The sequence below is a fragment of the Pleurodeles waltl genome, chromosome 7 (genome assembly GCF_031143425.1).
Source record: "Pleurodeles waltl isolate 20211129_DDA chromosome 7, aPleWal1.hap1.20221129, whole genome shotgun sequence".
In the NCBI taxonomy this organism is placed as follows: domain Eukaryota; kingdom Metazoa; phylum Chordata; class Amphibia; order Caudata; family Salamandridae; genus Pleurodeles; species Pleurodeles waltl.
This window is the reverse complement of record NC_090446.1, coordinates 817604683-817625549: the sequence shown is the minus strand read 5'-3', so window position 1 is coordinate 817625549 and position 20867 is coordinate 817604683.

Genomic DNA, 20867 nt, shown 5'->3' with positions numbered 1-20867 from the left:
ACAAGTGGTGTATCTAGCAGAGCAATACATTACACATGTGAACGCTAAATTCCCTGGATCAGAACATGATTCCTACATTCTGAGGAACAGCAGTGTCCCTACAATAATGTCCCAGCTACAGGGCAAAAGGGCCTGGCTCATAGGTATGTGTACTGCTCTCCGTGTTAGACGTCTATACCCTTTTGTGCTCAGCTGCTGTTGAAGTATGATTGTAGTTTACTTTCCTACCACCTTGCACTTCTTTCCATTTATTTATTCCTCTTCAGGTGACATCTCTGTTTGCAGTCTGCCAGCTGCATTTCCTGTTGGTGTAGATGACAGTGGATGTGAAAACAGACTGGATGTACTTACACACCTGCTGGAGTATAACAATACATATGTAACTTCGGATTATGTGTTTTGTGGCCCTGTGTATTATGTTTTTGTTCTTCAACATAATTGCCAATACAAACAATAAAGTCAGGCACCATGACTTGCGATTATATGTGTTTTGTGGACCTGTGTATTATGTTTTTGTTCTTTAACATAATTGCCAATTCAAACAATAAAGTCATGTACCATGACTTGCGATTATATGTGTTTATTTAGTGTAGCATTTCACAGTCCAGAGGAGTAGGGTAGTGGTCTAGGTGCTGATCAGAGTGGGTGGTCCGGCTGTTAGGTTCATGGGTTCTGTGACCATTAGCCTCGGAATTATGTGACCTGGGTGTTGGACATCCAACAGGGTGTTACAGTGGCACACAAGGGTGACATCTTAGAAGAGGGATCTCTTCCTGGTGGGGGGATTGGTCTTGGCCTGGGCTCCTGCAGGATGCCTGGATGGGCGATCTCTTTTCCCGGGGGGTTCCTCAGCTGCAGAGGTAGGGGTGCTGTTTTCCTGTGGGTCATCCTGCTGTGCCTCCATTCCAGTAGCAGGTGCTGATGTTGAGGGCAGTGGTGTTGACTGACTACCTGATGTGGTCTGCTGTTGGGTGGAGAGTGTCCATATGATGCTGTTGAGTTCCTTGAACTCCCCTAATATGGAGGCAATGGAGGCATTGTGTGTGCCACTGGTGCCTGGCCTCCTGGTGGTATTCCTCCTTCAACCTGGCCCAACTGGTCCTGGGTTTGCTGGTATGCTCCCAGGACCTTGGAAATGGCCTCCTTACCAGTGGTGTCCTGGGCCTGCTATGTCCCTTGTCCCATGATTGTCCTCTCACTGGCACTTGCCCCCTGTGCCCCTGGTGCAGTGTGCTCTCTACGACTGTCACCAGGACAGTTATTGTCTTGAGTTTGCACTGTTGACTCCTGTCCCTGTCCTATGGGGCACACTGATGATTGATGTGACCTTGGGACACAGGGATGGGAAGATGGGGTCTGCTGAGCACTGGCTGCCTCAAGGGTGTGGTTTGGGTTGTGGGCAAGGAAAGGCTGGTGGTGGTAGACTACCCACTCATGCCTGATGGGCCAGGTTATTTTTCTGAATCCAGACTTGCATCTGGATCCTCCCCTATTGGTGCTGCATCCAGGCCTGGGCTTCCTGTCACTGGGCTACTCTGTTGTGTGTCAGTACTTGGGAGACCTGTGAGATGAGAGGTACTGTGTCAGATTATGGTATTTTTGCTGTGACACACATGGTTGTATTCCCTCATTCACTGTATTTGCAGGGCAGTACTGGCATTGACAGTTTGCATTCCACTGCATGCGTTCCCATCAGTGGAAGGTTGCTATGGTCCTAATTTGCAGTATAGTTTACATTTGTCTTGCTACTGTCATTGCCATGTACTGATGTGCATTCCTACCACATATTGGTGATGGGGAGTGACTTGGTTCAACGTGCAATTGCAAAGATGTGATATGGACATAGCAGTCAGGCAAGGGTAGTGGGTGTTGCATTGTGGTAGTTATGGTACTTTCAGCTGTGTGAGGCATACATGCTCTAGGTTAGGCTGTGAGGGAATGGCATCAGTGGGGAGATGTGACATGCAAGTGTGGGTATGGAGCCAATGATTAGATTGTGCATGTTCGGATGGTTTTAGGGGGTGTGAAGATGGCGGGGGTACATGCTGTGCACAGGGACATGGTAGGCAGTGAGTACAGTGGACTTACCAGTGTCCAGTCCAGTGGCAATTCCCGTCAGGCCTTCCGGATGAAGTATGGCCAGGACCATCTCCACCCATGGTGCCATTTCTGAGGGCAGTGGTGGTGGTCCACCACCAGTCCTGATGACAGCCACTTGGTGCCTGGAGGCCATGGCCCATAAATTCCACCTCTTCCTAATGTCCTCCATTGTGCGTGGAGGGTTCCCCACTGCATTTACCCCGTAGACAATCCTCTGCCATAGGTCGTTCTTCTGGGCTATGAATGTCTGCTGGACGAGTGCTCCAAACAGTCTCGGCTCCAGTTTGACAATTACCTCGACCATTATCCTGAGCTCCTTTTCAGTGAATCTGAGGTTTTTTTAGGTGCCATGGTGGTTGTGTTGTCGGTGGAGGTGTATGGTGTGCAGGGATTGTTGTGTGCTGTTTATAGCTGTGAATATGTGTACTAATGTGTGCATGTGCTCTGTGGTGTTTGTGTGCAGTGGTGTGTTGTGTGCTGCGTGCTTTGTGTGATGGTGCCTGGGGTATCTAGGTGCAATGTCTCCTTTCGGTGTGTCTGCCTCTCGCTGTATCTGGGTTTCAATTTACAAATGGTTCTGGGTATGTGTGTGGGGTGTTTTTTAGTGCTGTGGACAGGTGTGTGTATGTGTTCCAGGTGTTGCTATTGGTGTTGTCCTATCTAGTGCAGCGTTGCTGGGGTGGTGGCTACTTATTTTCCCACCGTGGTTTGGACCGCCAATGGATGACCACTGTGTTGGTTTCTGCTTTGTGTATCAGAATTGGGGCTCCTCTCATGGCTTTAGGTAGGAGGTTAGGCGAATCATATTAGGGTATTAGGACATATTACACACCTTATGTCATTTCATGCTATTGCAAGATGGTGGGGGTCTTTGTAATAATGACTCTTGTCTTTACAATTCTGTTTCTTGCACTGTTCATTATCTTAATCATTGCAGCACATGCAACTTATCGCAGATTGCAGTTGTGTTAAATAAACACTATTGAAACTTTACTGCATCTTCGTTATTGCCTGTGTTTGAATGAGACATGATGTATCTGTGAGAAAGGGATAATCTCTGTTTAACCACAACACTCCCTGAGATGTCTTACTTTCAAGTCCATGCGTAAAGGCTGCCACAAATCACCTTTTACTATTTGGGTTTTTGGTGAGGTGCTGCTAGTGAGCCAGAAGGGTTGGGATGACAGCTGCGACTTGATGTAGGATAGGAATAGTTGCCAACAAACATAAGTACTGTCATCCTTAAACCAGCAGTCTTGCCTAGAGCAAGAGTCCAAACTACGACATGGGGCCACCAACGACGGTGTTTAGGCACTAATTTACAGATACCCCGACTATCACTGTCTCACAGACAACAGGTACCCTAAGTACCATTAAACTGAGACGTCCATGGTCTTTGGGAAATTCCTCCTCAGCTGAAAAGGTAACACCTGATTAGACTGTAGGTTGTTTGAGCTTGAACTCATAAAAGGACTTTACTCCCCACTTTGGTGTTCCGTTTCTCTAAACAAATAAGGCTAACACGATATAAATTCCTGAGAATGCTAGACAAGCATTAACACAACACCTACTAGCGCATGGCCTTACACTAGAGGGCGGGGATGTTACTCTGATAAAAGAAGCTAATGAAGCATACCAAACAGAAACATGTTATTGTTGGGTCACCTTTCCTGAGGTGGACCAAAGAACACATACATTCCACACATACGATATTCTAAACATACCTCAACGGTACCGAGCATACCAGTATCATGAAATATCGCTCACATACCAAGAGCATCAGAACTGATTTGAAGGCACCCTACCACATGTATTACAAAGAGTGAGGCTAGGTTCTTTAAGTAACGATGGACCAAAGTGGCCTATGTTTGCCACATACACACCTCACCCGGACATACCAAATATGCAAATAGCAGATCTGCGAAATTTATATAATGAATTAGTGACATTATATAGACTACTAGTTCAGATCGTAATGCGAACTTTGGGCACAACACCAGTGCGTCCAGCTCTGCTAGCACCTGGTGGATACTGATTGGCTACTGGGATTAATCCACAAACAGTGCATACCATCAAGGGTAAAGTACCCAAAGAACGAGAAAAAATACCATTCTGGATTGCTCAGAAAACAACTCAGCTGGAAGCTGTGTTTCCCTATATGGGACCACAGGAAAAACTTTGGAATGGTTCCCTCGGTGGATGACTGCGCCACATGGGGTACAGTCTTCGCTGCTATATATACTACCACACATGGTACCCCGACACATGCCAAATAACCAGAAGTGTTCAAACAAATACAGAATGAGCACGGGGCTGCACCAGCCTTAGATTTGGGGATGACGTTAATGCGTAACTTTGACACAGTTTCGTCAATAATACTCAGTAATATTAAAGAGGAAGCGATAGCACTGGCAATATGCCAGTGTCTCAGAGAAACACCACAATTGGAGCAAGATAGACAGCTACCAAAAATAATTTCCGACACCTATACTAGTATAGGGTGGGATAGTTTGGGAGCTAAACCAAAGAAATTCGAATTACAATGTACCACCCTTAAAGAAGGTACGAAGCAGGCACAAGAGGGCTCTAAAAAGGGCTGGGAAAAACAAAAAGAATTTAAGGATAGAAGAAATAAGAGAGCTGATTCTCCACAACCGGAGAACTCTGAAAGGAGATACAATCTCAGAAATAGGGAGAGTATTAATACTCCAGACAGATATACTGATTCACGTCCCTCTCGTTCCTTTCAGGACGCACCGGATAGACGTAGCGAGAGAGGGGGCCATCCTGAATGACATCCTGAATACTTGAAACAAAAGAAAGACTCGCCGCAGTCTACAATTGAAAAAGAAGAAAAGACTCCTCAGCAAAAGCCACAGCTTAAAAAGTAAAAGGTGTCAGCACTCTCAGCTAAAAATTCCAGTACACTTGAGAACACTGTTGAGGAACAAGACGTAGGCAGTGACTCTATTAGACAGCGCAGCAGAGGTCACGATATGTCGACAAAGTCTGTAGTTCATCTGGATGCGACAGCAACTAGCGGTTTTATTGCAGTTGAAACTGCGGACGGCCGTGTTCTTCCACCAGACAGGGTTTATGATTTAAAAATTCAGATAGACGGAGACGTGGAGCATACCATTGATGTGATATTCTGGGATGAACTCACAAGTGACGTCCTATTGGCCGAAAGAGACTGACCACCTGAGCACGTCTGTAAGCTCCCACATGGGGAAGATGTAATTTTGCCTTCTTTCTCTATTCTTGTTCCAGAAGGAAAACAAGCCTATGCAGTTGAATGTGCTTTAGCCCCGGCACCTGCATTATACCGCAATCATGTAGGTTGGGACAAGGAGTCTCCTTGTCATATTATTCCCTCTAGGTCTACACCCCAACCGCAGCCACAATATCCTGTTAAACATAAAATAAAAGCTCTGGTGAGGGAGATCTTCACCCAGCTCGAGTACCAGGGAGAAATTGAGCCCTGTACATCTGTAATGAATAACCCGTTATTCCCTGTTGCAAAGTACATATGCTATACAAAACTCACATAGCACAGCACTAATAAACAATATAGTGCGTAAAAAATATAAAACAACATTGGATATTTCCAATGGATTTTTCTTCCAGAATTTAGCACATGAAAGTCGGAACCTGAGTGCATTCTCATTTGGCTCACAGAAACGCTTCTGTTGTTTACCCTAAGACTATAAAAACAGCCCCGGGATATTTTCAGCCCGTGTAACATCAATATTACATGATATTGATCCTGAGGCGTTATCCTACATGGATGACATATATCTCACGAACGACGACCTCGACATTCATCTTGTACAGGTCGATCGGATCATTTTGGGATTTGCAGACCTCGGTTACAAATTCAACTTTAAGAAAAGTAAGATTACCTTTCTCAGTGTACTGTTCCTGGGATACGAGCTATTGAACGAGGGGAAGAGCCTGGCCCTGCACTTCCTAGAGAAATGTGCACTGTTGCACCCACCTAACACTCTCAAGAAACTACAGTCTTTACTAGGTTTCTTCAATTTCGGCAGAACATATATTCCAGACTATGCACAACGTATCAAGCCACTTTATGACTTGGTTCAGCCCAATTTTTCTAGCAGACACTGGACAGCTGAACATACACACATCCTTAGGGAATTGCAACAGGACATGCTAGAAGCTAAGCACTTGCACACATGTGACAATAAAACAAATTTGGTCATCAGAATAATTGCTGGTGCCATTGGATTTACTTATGTCACCTTCAATGAAGGCGACACGGTACCCATAGCATATAAATCACATTTATACTCAAACACAGAACATTGTTTTGCACCTACAGAAAAGATTCTGATGGCAGTTCAGATAGTTGTCATTAAGGAGAGGCCACTTGCCCAGGGGAAACGCATTATTGTCATTACCCTGGTGCCGGCCTTAGAGGCTGTCCCCAAAGCAAGCGATCCCAACGCAAAAGCATTACATCCATGTTGGATACAGTGGGCAACGTCTCTGACCACCACTGATGTCGATTACATCTTTGATCCAAAACTTCAGACACAAGAGTTTCTCCAGTACGACCAGGAGTACCCCGTTCCTCTAAATATCTTGCCATTGGACAGATACCATATTGTCATATATACTGATGGTTCAGCACAACCAGCTGTAGGTACTAAACATCAATACTCAGCCGCTTGCTCAGCCGTGAGCGGAGTGATGGAGGATGGAGTTTTACACCCTCACAATACCTACACGCAGACCCTAGGGGACTGCACAGCTCAGTTGGCTGAAAATAAAGCTCCCATATTAGCGCTACAACACACAGAGCCAGGATGTCTGACTTTAATAGTCTGTGACTCTTACTACTGTGTCGAGTAATACAATGATTATCTCAATCATTTGAAGCTGAATGGGTTTAGAGATTCAAAAGGGAACACCATTAAACACAAGGCATTGTGGGGGAGGGTGGCTGATCTTATGGATAAGCTACCATGTGTCCATGTAGTACATACATTAGGCCATCAATGTGTAGGAGTACCGGCAACACTTTGGCTGATGAAGCAGCCAAATCTGCAGTAGCTACGACTTCTGTGGCTGCAGTGACTTGTTCACAAATGAGATTGGATAATGAAATACTGACTGCCGTGAAAGTTTCGGCTGCTGGCAAGCTCCTCCCTAAAGTATACCCTATAAATTATTCTCACCATATCAGTGCACAGGGTGTTGCCTACGCAACAATTCCTTGGGTTGGAGATCGAGTGATCCCCAACAAAGACCAGAGATTAGATCTAGTAAAAGCAGAGCATGAGGGTGTCGCTTCTGTACATGCTGGTATTTCAGCCACGATTACACTTTTACAGAAATGCTTCTGGTGGCCTGCTCTATGCAGATGGACAAAGATATATGTCCTTTGTTGTGACATTTGCCAGCAAATATAGGGCTCCAATATCAAACGCCCACCACAGACATCCCTCTTAGTGTCCAGCAGGCCACTACAATGTGTGTACCTGGATCATTGTGGTCCACTTCAATATGATGGTGCATACAAATATATCTTACTCGCTGTGGATTCTTGTTCTAGATTGCTGTGGGTATGGCCACAGTGGTCGGTTGACGCTCAAACTGTTATAAAAGACTTGCTGATCTTTATCGGTACATTTGCAGTTGCAGCATTCCATTTGGACGAGGGCCCTGCACTTGCCTCTAAGGCATTCAGGGACACCATGGGGACGATGGGTGTTGAACTGCATTACTCCTCACCATACCATCCCAAGGGAAATTTGGTCATGGAGAGGCAGAACCGTGATCTAAAGCAGTCCTTAACAGCCCGGGTATTAGGTTCAGGCCGCAGTTGGCTTCATCACCTATATGGGGTCCAGAGAGCACTGAATAATCTGCCAGGACGGTCCATGGGGGGATGCACTCCTTATGAGGTTCTCTTCGGGATACCTATGTATGTCCCAGATCTTGATGCCTCTGGTTTGGTGGCAGCAGAAACACCATTTGACATAAATGAACGTCTCACTGTCTTACAGGAGCTTCAGCAAATTTGTGATGATAAATCATCTACCAGTGCTGCCACCTTAGGAATAAGGGATTTAACGAAAACTTCAACTGGCTGGATTCCTAAAGTTGGGGATCTGGTTTGTGAGAAGATAGCTGTGAAGAAGAAATGTGGTCCATCATACAGAGCACCAGTACCAGTCTTGGGAATTCAAGGTACCAGGACTGTCATCTTACCACCACTGCCTGGTTCCCGAACGAACAGATTAATTTCCATTGATGACATCAAACTACACCATGTGGCCAGTCCTTCACAGTAGACCAAGAGGTCCCTTGGGTTGTTCCAGATCTCCTCTCATTGTGCAACAGAACATACCTCTACATAGTAGGATGAACATCCCTATTACGGACTATGCAACAATGTCCAACGCCGTTACAGATACCTCCTCGACCATGGGGATGGCGGAAAACTAACTCTTGCTAGTTCCACTTACCACTTCAATTACAACACCTGTCCAAGATTTGGCTGTTTTTTACACGAACACTTCACAGACTGATGACACTATCTACCAAGAGCCTCCACGCAAAGTGGACCAATGTACATGTAATGCACCGGCTCCAGTTTTTGCAGAGACTGCCTCTGGCTATTTCGTAGAAATTGATGACTGTTCCTCAGATTCATCCACTGTTGTGATTGACAATGTTTCGAAGATACGTAAGCTGTATCAATGGCTTAAAAAGAACTATTTAAAATACCCATGGAACTATTTATGGTTCTGTTTGATATTTCAGCATTATTTTTTTGGGTTGGCTTTGTGACTGTTTTCTTTTTGCTTATAAATGGTCACTGTATTCGTCAACGCTCCTCTGTTGAGCCTGTAGATGCAGTCTTAACTCCGTATCATTCCTCACATAAGGTCCGGAGAGACTTGTCCCTTGTGAATATTACAGCAATACCCATTTCATTCACATCTGATTATATTCATTCTAAGTCCAAGGTGGGTGACAGTGCACAACCATGCAGTAGTGACCTGACAGTCAACACTAACCCCCTTGTGGCTTCTGTGCTGCCTTCAAGCGCCCCCCATCCAACTCAGGGTATGCCACCACCAGTATGCAGTCCATTAGGGGATTCAGAGTCTGATGTGCATCCCTCCCATGTTGGGAGCTGTCCCCAGCTGGGCTTCTGCAGTCTTCCGGGCCCAGCGATGCAGGTCCTCCCAACACTTCCTGCAGTGGGTGCTCTGCCAGCAATGGACACCAAGGGTCCACATTTCCTTGGCAATGGCTCGCAGCAACCCTTTCTTCAGGTGGGCACTGACCTCATTGGAAAACAGTGAGAAAAGGAGGGACATGATAGCAATGATAACAATCCAATGAGAGTAGGCGACACACAATGAACACTGCTCATGCACACTGGCAATGTCTCACACATAATATGTGCATGCTACACACCTGGACAGTCATGACATGTGAATGAGCACACACATACCTCATCAAACAACACACAACTGGTAGAACCATGGACTTTGTACTGACCTGTTCTCCTGGAGCTCCATACAACCACCCATACGGGGGTAGGACCCCTTCCACCAGTTTTTCCAGCTCCTCTGTTGAGAAGGCTGGGGCCCTTTCCCCTGCAGTGCGTGCCATCATTGCTCCAAGATTCAGGACACAGCAGCACACAAAGTTGAGGTCTGTATCGCGCGAATGCCAGGAGTCAAGTGAGCTGTCTTACACAAAATGGCAGTTACGACTGCAGCGGTCATGACCGTCACCGCCGGCGGTGATCGTCATTGCTCCCAGTCTCCCATCGACAACAATGTTAATCAATGAGGAGTTGTGCGGTTCTGACCGCACTCCGCATGACGACTTCTGCCGGCAGAACAAGGTCACTGCCAGCAGTCCAATGCATGCTGGACATGTGAATGCCATTTTAGTTTGTCACATCACTGTCCTGAGTGTACACGCCTTCCCTACCTGCCTGTGAACACATAAACATACTTGAGGTTTGACATTATGAATATGGACACATGTAGTACATGTCTAGTCAAATGTACAGATTTGGCACAACAATTTTCAGCATATTTATATATACATCCCCACATTAATCATGTGCCATCGTCGGGTCAGGTATGGATGGTAGAGTAATGTGTACTGACACATTAAATGCAAATTGCATGAGAAGTGCATTATGACTGTTGTGTAACATACTGTATAGCCTACATTGTGATGGACATCCTGATTATTGGATCCCGCACCGATTTGGCCACAATGGAGTGAGGAGGAATACACCAATTTACTGACCACATTGATCTCGAAATATTAGAAGAGAGCCACATCATCCGACCTATCGACTGAACTGTTTGTGCATCAGGGAACTGGTCGTCCAGTTGAAGGCAGACCTCCTGCCGGGTCTGAGGAATCCTCATGCCATCCCTCCAACAGTTCAGGTGTTGTCAGTCCTGCATTTCCTGGTGAGTGACTCATTTCAGAGCACAGTGGGACTGGCTGCAGACTTTTCACAGCCCCAGTTCTGTAAGGTGTTGCAGGATGTGTTGGATGCCCTACTCAAGCATGTACAGAGGTACATTTGGTCCCACTACCTCTAGATTTTCACACTGTGATAGCAGCCATCTACAACATCTCAAATGTCCCACGTCATTGAGGCCATTGATGAGACACACATTGCCCTGGTACCTCCGAGGATCAATGAACAGGTCTAAAGAAACAGGAAAAGTACATATTCACTCAATCTACAAGTGGTGTATCTAGCAGAGCAATACATTACACATGTGAACGCTAAATTCCCTGGATCAGAACATGATTCCTACATTCTGAGGAACAGCAGTGTCCCTACAATAATGTCCCAGCTACAGGGCAAAAGGGCCTGGCTCATAGGTATGTGTACTGCTCTCCGTGTTAGACGTCTATACCCTTTTGTGCTCAGCTGCTGTTGAAGTATGATTGTAGTTTACTTTCCTACCACCTTGCACTTCTTTCCATTTATTTATTCCTCTTCAGGTGACATCTCTGTTTGCAGTCTGCCAGCTGCATTTCCTGTTGGTGTAGATGACAGTGGATGTGAAAACAGACTGGATGTACTTACACACCTGCTGGAGTATAACAATACATATGTAACTTCGGATTATGTGTTTTGTGGCCCTGTGTATTATGTTTTTGTTCTTCAACATAATTGCCAATACAAACAATAACGTCAGGCACCATGACTTGCGATTATATGTGTTTTGTGGACCTGTGTATTATGTTTTTGTTCTTTAACATAATTGCCAATTCAAACAATAAAGTCATGTACCATGACTTGCGATTATATGTGTTTATTTAGTGTAGCATTTCACAGTCCAGAGGAGTAGGGTAGTGGTCTAGGTGCTGATCAGAGTGGGTGGTCCGGCTGTTAGGTTCATGGGTTCTGTGACCATTAGCCTCGGAATTATGTGACCTGGGTGTTGTACATCCAACAGGGTGTTACAGTGGCACACAAGGGTGACATCTTAGAAGAGGGATCTCTTCCTGGTGGGGGGATTGGTCTTGGCCTGGGCTCCTGCAGGATGCCTGGATGGGCGATCTCTTTTCCCGGGGGGTTCCTCAGCTGCAGAGGTAGGGGTGCTGTTTTCCTGTGGGTCATCCTGCTGTGCCTCCATTCCAGTAGCAGGTGCTGATGTTGAGGGCAGTGGTGTTGACTGACTACCTGATGTGGTCTGCTGTTGGGTGGAGAGTGTCCATATGATGCTGTTGAGTTCCTTGAACTCCCCTAATATGGAGGCAATGGAGGCATTGTGTGAGCCACTGGTGCCTGGCCTCCTGGTGGTATTCCTCCTTCAACCTGGCCCAACTGGTCCTGGGTTTGCTGGTATGCTCCCAGGACCTTGGAGATGGCCTCCTTACCAGTGGTGTCCTGGGCCTGCTATGTCCCTTGTCCCATGATTGTCCTCTCACTGGCACTTGCCCCCTGTGCCCCTGGTGCAGTGTGCTCTCTACGACTGTCACCAGGACAGTTATTGTCTTGAGTTTGCACTGTTGACTCCTGTCCCTGTCCTATGGGGCACACTGATGATTGATGTGACCTTGGGACACAGGGATGGGAAGATGGGGTCTGCTGAGCACTGGCTGCCTCAAGGGTGTGGTTTGGGTTGTGGGCAAGGAAAGGCTGGTGGTGGTAGACTACCCACTCATGCCTGATGGGCCAGGTTATTTTTCTGAATCCAGACTTGCATCTGGATCCTCCCCTATTGGTGCTGCATCCAGGCCTGGGCTTCCTGTCACTGGGCTACTCTGTTGTGTGTCAGTACTTGGGAGACCTGTGAGATGAGAGGTACTGTGTCAGATTATGGTATTTTTGCTGTGACACACATGGTTGTATTCCCTCATTCACTGTATTTGCAGGGCAGTACTGGCATTGACAGTTTGCATTCCACTGCATGCGTTCCCATCAGTGGAAGGTTGCTATGGTCCTAATTTGCAGTATAGTTTACATTTGTCTTGCTACTGTCATTGCCATGAACTGATGTGCATTCCTACCACATATTGGTGATGGGGAGTGACTTGGTTCAACGTGCAATTGCAAAGATGTGATATGGACATAGCAGTCAGGCAAGGGTAGTGGGTGTTGCATTGTGGTAGTTATGGTACTTTCAGCTGTGTGAGGCATACATGCTCTAGGTTGGGCTGTGAGGGAATGGCATCAGTGGGGAGATGTGACATGCAAGTGTGGGTATGGAGCCAATGATTAGATTGTGCATGTTCGGATGGTTTTAGGGGGTGTGAAGATGGCGGGGGTACATGCTGTGCACAGGGACATGGTAGGCAGTGAGTACAGTGGACTTACCAGTGTCCAGTCCAGTGGCAATTCCCGTCAGGCCTTCCGGATGAAGTATGGCCAGGACCATCTCCACCCATGGTGCCATTTCTGAGGGCAGTGGTGGTGGTCCACCATCAGTCCTGATGACAGCCACTTGGTGCCTGGAGGCCATGGCCCATAAATTCCACCTCTTCCTAATGTCCTCCATTGTGCGTGGAGGGTTCCCCACTGCATTTACCCCGTAGACAATCCTCTGCCATAGGTCGTTCTTCTGGGCTATGAATGTCTGCTGGACCAGTGCTCCAAACAGTCTCAGCTCCAGTTTGACAATTACCTCGACCATTATCCTGAGCTCCTTTTCAGTGAATCTGAGGTTTTTTGAGGTGCCATGGTGGTTGTGTTGTCGGTGGAGGTGTATGGTGTGCAGGGATTGTTGTGTGCTGTTTATAGCTGTGAATATGTGTACTAATGTGTGCATGTGCTCTGTGGTGTTTGTGTGCAGTGGTGTGTTGTGTGCTGCGTGCTTTGTGTGATGGTGCCTGGGGTATCTAGGTGCAATGTCTCCTTTCGGTGTGTCTGCCTCTCGCTGTATCTGGGTTTCAATTTACAAATGGTTCTGGGTATGTGTGTGGGGTGTTTTTTAGTGCTGTGGACAGGTGTGTGTATGTGTTCCAGGTGTTGCTATTGGTGTTGTTCTATCTAGTGCAGCATTGCTGGGGTGGTGGCTACTTATTTTCCCACCGTGGTTTGGACCGCCAATGGATGACCACTGTGTTGGTTTCTGCTTTGTGTATCAGAATTGGGGCTCCTCTCATGGCTTTAGGTAGGAGGTTAGGCGAATCATATTAGGGTATTAGGACATATTACACACCTTATGTCATTTCATGCTATGCAAGATGGTGGGGGTCTTTGTAATAATGACTCTTGTCTTTACAATTCTGTTTCTTGCACTGTTCATTATCTTAATCATTGCAGCACATGCAACTTATCGCAGATTGCAGTTGTGTTAAATAAACACTATTGAAACTTTACTGCATCTTCGTTATTGCCTGTGTTTGAATGAGACATGATGTATCTGTGAGAAAGGGGTAATCTCTGTTTAACCACAACACTCCCTGAGATGTCTTACTTTCAAGTCCATGCGTAAAGGCTGCCACAAATCACCTTTTACTATTTGGGTTTTTGGTGAGGTGCTGCTAGTGAGCCAGAAGGGTTGGGATGACAGCTGCGACTTGATGTAGGATAGGAATAGTTGCCAACAAACATAAGTACTGTCATCCTTAAACCAGCAGTCTTGCCTAGAGCAAGAGTCCAAACTACGACATGGGGCCACCAACGACGGTGTTTAGGCACTAATTTACAGATACCCCGACTATCACTGTCTCACAGACAACAGGTACCCTAAGTACCATTAAACTGAGACGTCCATGGTCTTTGGGAAATTCCTCCTCAGCTGAAAAGGTAACACCTGATTAGACTGTAGGTTGTTTGAGCTTGAACTCATAAAAGGACTTTACTCCCCACTTTGGTGTTCCGTTTCTCTAAACAAATAAGGCTAACACTATATAAATTCCTGAGAATGCTAGACAAGCATTAACACAACACCTACTAGCGCATGGCCTTACACTAGAGGGCGGGGATGTTACTCTGATAAAAGAAGCTAATGAAGCATACCAAACAGAAACATGTTATTGTTGGGTCACCTTTCCTGAGGTGGACCAAAGAACACATACATTCCACACATACGATATTCCAAACATACCTCAACGGTACCGAGCATACCAGTATCATGAAATATCGCTCACATACCAAGAGCATCAGAACTGATTTGAAGGCACCCTACCACATGTATTACAAAGAGTGAGGCTAGGTTCTTTAAGTAACGATGGACCAAAGTGGCCTATGTTTGCCACATACACACCTCACCCGGACATACCAAATATGCAAATAGCAGATCTGCGAAATTTATATAATGAATTAGTGACATTATATAGACTACTAGTTCAGATCGTAATGCGAACTTTGGGCACAACACCAGTGCGTCCAGCTCTGCTAGCACCTGGTGGATACTGATTGGCTACTGGGATTAATCCACAAACAGTGCATACCATCAAGGGTAAAGTACCCAAAGAACGAGAAAAAATACCATTCTGGATTGCCCAGAAAACAACTCAGCTGGAAGCTGTGTTTCCCTATATGGGACCACAGGAAAAACTTTGGAATGGTTCCCTCGGTGGATGACTGCGCCACATGGGGTACAGTCTTCGCTGCTATATATACTACCACACATGGTACCCCGACACTTGCCAAATAACCAGAAGTGTTCAAACAAATACAGAATGAGCACGGGGCTGCACCAGCCTTAGATTTGGGGATGACGTTAATGCGTAACTTTGACACAGTTTCGTCAATAATACTCAGTAATATTAAAGAGGAAGCGATAGCACTGGCAATATGCCAGTGTCTCAGAGAAACACCACAATTGGAGCAAGATAGACAGCTACCAAAAATAATTTCCGACACCTATACTAGTATAGGGTGGGATAGTTTGGGAGCTAAACCAAAGAAATTCGAATTACAATGTACCACCCTTAAAGAAGGTACGAAGCAGGCACAAGAGGGCTCTAAAAAGGGCTGGGAAAAACAAAAAGAATTTAAGGATAGAAGAAATAAGAGAGCTGATTCTCCACAACCGGAGAACTCTGAAAGGAGATACAATCTCAGAAATAGGGAGAGTATTAATACTCCAGACAGATATACTGATTCACGTCCCTCTCGTTCCTTTCAGGACGCACCGGATAGACGTAGCGAGAGAGGGGGCCATCCTGAATGACATCCTGAATACTTGAAACAAAAGAAAGACTCGCCGCAGTCTACAATTGAAAAAGAAGAAAAGACTCCTCAGCAAAAGCCACAGCTTAAAAAGTAAAAGGTGTCAGCACTCTCAGCTAAAAATTCCAGTACACTTGAGAACACTGTTGAGGAACAAGACGTAGGCAGTGACTCTATTAGACAGCGCAGCAGAGGTCACGATATGTCGACAAAGTCTGTAGTTCATCTGGATGCGACAGCAACTAGCGATTTTATTGCAGTTGAAACTGCGGACGGCCGTGTTCTTCCACCAGACAGGGTTTATGATTTAAAAATTCAGATAGACGGAGACGTGGAGCATACCATTGATGTGATATTCTGGGATGAACTCACAAGTGACGTCCTATTGGCCGAAAGAGACTGACCACCTGAGCACGTCTGTAAGCTCCCACATGGGGAAGATGTAATTTTGCCTTCTTTCTCTATTCTTGTTCCAGAAGGAAAACAAGCCTATGCAGTTGAATGTGCTTTAGCCCCGGCACCTGCATTATACCGCAATCATGTAGGTTGGGACAAGGAGTCTCCTTGTCATATTATTCCCTCTAGGTCTACACCCCAACCGCAGCCACAATATCCTGTTAAACATTAAACAAAAGCTCTGGTGAGGGAGATCTTCACCCAGCTCGAGTACCAGGGAGAAATTGAGCCCTGTACATCTGTAATGAATAACCCGTTATTCCCTGTTGCAAAGTACATATGTTATACAAAACTCACATAGCACAGCACTAATAAACAATATAGTGCGTAAAAAATATAAAACAACATTGGATATTTCCAATGGATTTTTCTTCCAGAATTTAGCACATGAAAGTCGGAACCTGAGTGCATTCTCATTTGGCTCACAGAAACGCTTCTGTTGTTTACCCTAAGACTATAAAAACAGCCCCGGGATATTTTCAGCCCGTGTAACATCAATATTACATGATATTGATCCTGAGGCGTTATCCTACATGGATGACATATATCTCACGAACGACGACCTCGACATTCATCTTGTACAGGTCGATCGGATCATTTTGGGATTTGCAGACCTCGGTTACAAATTCAACTTTAAGAAAAGTAAGATTACCTTTCTCAGTGTACTGTTCCTGGGATACGAGCTATTGAACGAGGGGAAGAGCCTGGCCCTGCACTTCCTAGAGAAATGTGCACTGTTGCACCCACCTAACACTCTCAAGAAACTACAGTCTTTACTAGGTTTCTTCAATTTCGGCAGAACATATATTCCAGACTATGCACAACGTATCAAGCCACTTTATGACTTGGTTCAGCCCAATTTTTCTAGCAGACACTGGACAGCTGAACATACAATCATCCTTAGGGAATTGCAACAGGACATGCTAGAAGCTAAGCACTTGCACACATGTGACAATAAAACAAATTTGGTCATCAGAATAATTGCTGGTGCCATTGGATTTACTTATGTCACCTTCAATGAAGGCGACACGGTACCCATAGCATATAAATCACATTTATACTCAAACACAGAACATTGTTCTGCACCTACAGAAAAGATTCTGATGGCAGTTCAGATAGTTGTCATTAAGGAGAGGCCACTTGCCCAGGGGAAACGCATTATTGTCATTACCCTGGTGCCGGCCTTAGAGGCTGTCCCCAAAGCAAGCGATCCCAACGCAAAAGCATTACATCCATGTTGGATACAGTGGGCAACGTCTCTGACCACCACTGATGTCGATTACATCTTTGATCCAAAACTTCAGACACAAGAGTTTCTCCAGTACGACCAGGAGTACCCCGTTCCTCTAAATATCTTGCCATTGGACAGATACCATATTGTCATATATACTGATGGTTCAGCACAACCAGCTGTAGGTACTAAACATCAATACTCAGCCGCTTGCTCAGCCGTGAGCGGAGTGATGGAGGATGGAGTTTTACACCCTCACAATACCTACACGCAGACCCTAGGGGACTGCACAGCTCAGTTGGCTGAAAATAAAGCTCCCATATTAGCGCTACAACACACAGAGCCAGGATGTCTGACTTTAATAGTCTGTGACTCTTACTACTGTGTCGAGTAATACAATGATTATCTCAATCATTCGAAGCTGAATGGGTTTAGAGATTCAAAAGGGAACACCATTAAACACAAGGCATTGTGGGGGAGGGTGGCTGATCTTATGGATAAGCTACCATGTGTCCATGTAGTACATACATTAGGCCATCAATGTGTAGGAGTACCGGCAACACTTTGGCTGATGAAGCAGCCAAATCTGCAGTAGCTACGACTTCTGTGGCTGCAGTGACTTGTTCACAAATGAGATTGGATAATGAAATACTGACTGCCGTGAAAGTTTCGGCTGTTGGCAACCTCCTCCCTAAAGTATACCCTATAAATTATTCTCACCATATCAGTGCACAGGGTGTTGCCTACGCAACAATTCCTTGGGTTGGAGATCGAGTGATCCCCAACAAAGACCAGAGATTAGATCTAGTAAAAGCAGAGCATGAGGGTGTCGCTTCTGTACATGCTGGTATTTCAGCCACGATTACACTTTTACAGAAATGCTTCTGGTGGCCTGCTCTATGCAGATGGACAAAGATATATGTCCTTTGTTGTGACATTTGCCAGCAAATATAGGGCTCCAATATCAAACGCCCACCACAGACATCCCTCTTAGTGTCCAGCAGGCCACTACAATGTGTGTACCTGGATAATTGTGGTCCACTTCAATATGATGGTGCATACAAATATATCTTACTCGCTGTGGATTCTTGTTCTAGATTGCTGTGGGTATGGCCACAGTGGTCGGTTGACGCTCAAACTGTTATAAAAGACTTGCTGATCTTTATCGGTACATTTGCAGTTGCAGCATTCCATTTGGACCAGGGCCCTGCACTTGCCTCTAAGGCATTCAGGGACACCATGGGGACGATGGGTGTTGAACTGCATTACTCCTCACCATACCATCCCAAGGGAAATTTGGTCATGGAGAGGCAGAACCGTGATCTAAAGCAGTCCTTAACAGCCCGGGTATTAGGTTCAGGCCGCAGTTGGCTTCATCACCTATATGGGGTCCAGAGAGCACTGAATAATCTGCCAGGACGGTCCATGGGGGGATGCACTCCTTATGAGGTTCTCTTCGGGATACCTATGTATGTCCCAGATCTTGATGCCTCTGGTTTGGTGGCAGCAGAAACACCATTTGACATAAATGAACGTCTCACTGTCTTACAGGAGCTTCAGCAAATTTGTGATGATAAATCATCTACCAGTGCTGCCACCTTAGGAATAAGGGATTTAACGAAAACTTCAACTGGCTGGATTCCTAAAGTTGGGGATCTGGTTTGTGAGAAGATAGCTGTGAAGAAGAAATGTGGTCCATCATACAGGGTACCAGGACTGTCATCTTACCACCACTGCCTGGTTCCCGAACGAACAGATTAATTTCCATTGATGACATCAAACTACACCATGTGGCCAGTCCTTCACAGTAGACCAAGAGGTCCCTTGGGTGGTTCCAGATCCCCTCTCATTGTGCAACAGAACATACCTCTACATAGTAGGATGAACATCCCTATTACGGACTATGCAACAATGTCCAACGCCGTTACAGATACCTCCTCGACCATGGGGATGGCGGAAAACTAACTCTTGCTAGTTCCACTTACCACTTCAATTACAACACCTGTCCAAGATTTGGCTGTTTTTTACACGAACACTTCACAGACTGATGACACTATCTACCAAGAGCCTCCACGCAAAGTGGACCAATGTACATGTAATGCACCGGCTCCAGTTTTTGCAGAGACTGCCTCTGGCTATTTCGTAGAAATTGATGACTGTTCCTCAGACTCATCCACTGTTGTGATTGACAATGTTTCGAAGATACGTAAGCTGTATCAATGGCTTAAAAAGAACTATTTAAAATACCCATGGAACTATTTATGGTTCTGTTTGATATTTCAGGATTATTTTTTTGGGTTGGCTTTGTGACTGTTTTCTTTTTGCTTATAAATGGTCACAGTATTCGTCAACGCTCCTCTGTTGAGCCTGTAGATGCAGTCTTAACTCCGTATCATTCCTCACATAAGGTCCGGAGAGACTTGTCCCTTGTGAATATTACAGCAATACCCATTTCATTCACATCTGATTATATTCATTCTAAGTCCAAGGTGGGTGACAGTGCACAACCATGCAGTAGTGACCTGACAGTCAACACTAACCCCCTTGTGGCTTCTGTGCTGCCTTCAAGCGCCCCCCATCCAACTCAGGGTATGCCACCACCAGTATGCAGTCCATTAGGGGATTCAGAGTCTGATGTGCATCCCTCCCATGTTGGGAGCTGTCCCCAGCTGGGCCTCTGCAGTCTTCTGGGCCCAGCGATGCAGGTCCTCCCAACACTTCCTGCAGTGGGTGCTCTGCCAGCAATGGACACCAAGGGTCCACATTTCCTTGGCAATGGCTCGCAGCAACCCTTTCTTCAGGTGGGCACTGACCTCATTGGAAAACAGTGAGAAAAGGAGGGACATGATAGCAATGATAACAATCCAATGAGAGTAGGCGACACACAATGAACACTGCTCATGCACACTGGCAATGTCTCACACATAATATGTGCATGCTACACACCTGGACAGTCATGACATGTGAATGAGCACACACATACCTCATCAAACAACACACAACTGGTAGAACCATGGACTTTGTACTGACCTGTTCTCCTGGAGCTCCATACAACCACCCATACGGGGGTAGGACCCCTTCCACCAGTTTTTCCAGCTCCTCTGTTGAGAAGGCTGGGGCCCTTTCCCCTGCAGTGCGTGCCATCATTGCTCCAAGATTCAGGACACAGCAGCACACAAAGTTGAGGTCTGTATCGCGCGAATGCCAGGAGTCAAGTGAGCTGTCTTACACAAAATGGCAGTTACGACTGCAGCGGTCATGACCGTCACCGCCGGCGGTGATCGTCATTGCTCCCAGTCTCCCATCGACAACAATGTTAATCAATGAGGAGTTGTGCGGTTCTGACCGCACTCCGCATGACGACTTCTGCCGGCAGAACAAGGTCACTGCCAGCAGTCCAATGCATGCTGGACATGTGAATGCCATTTT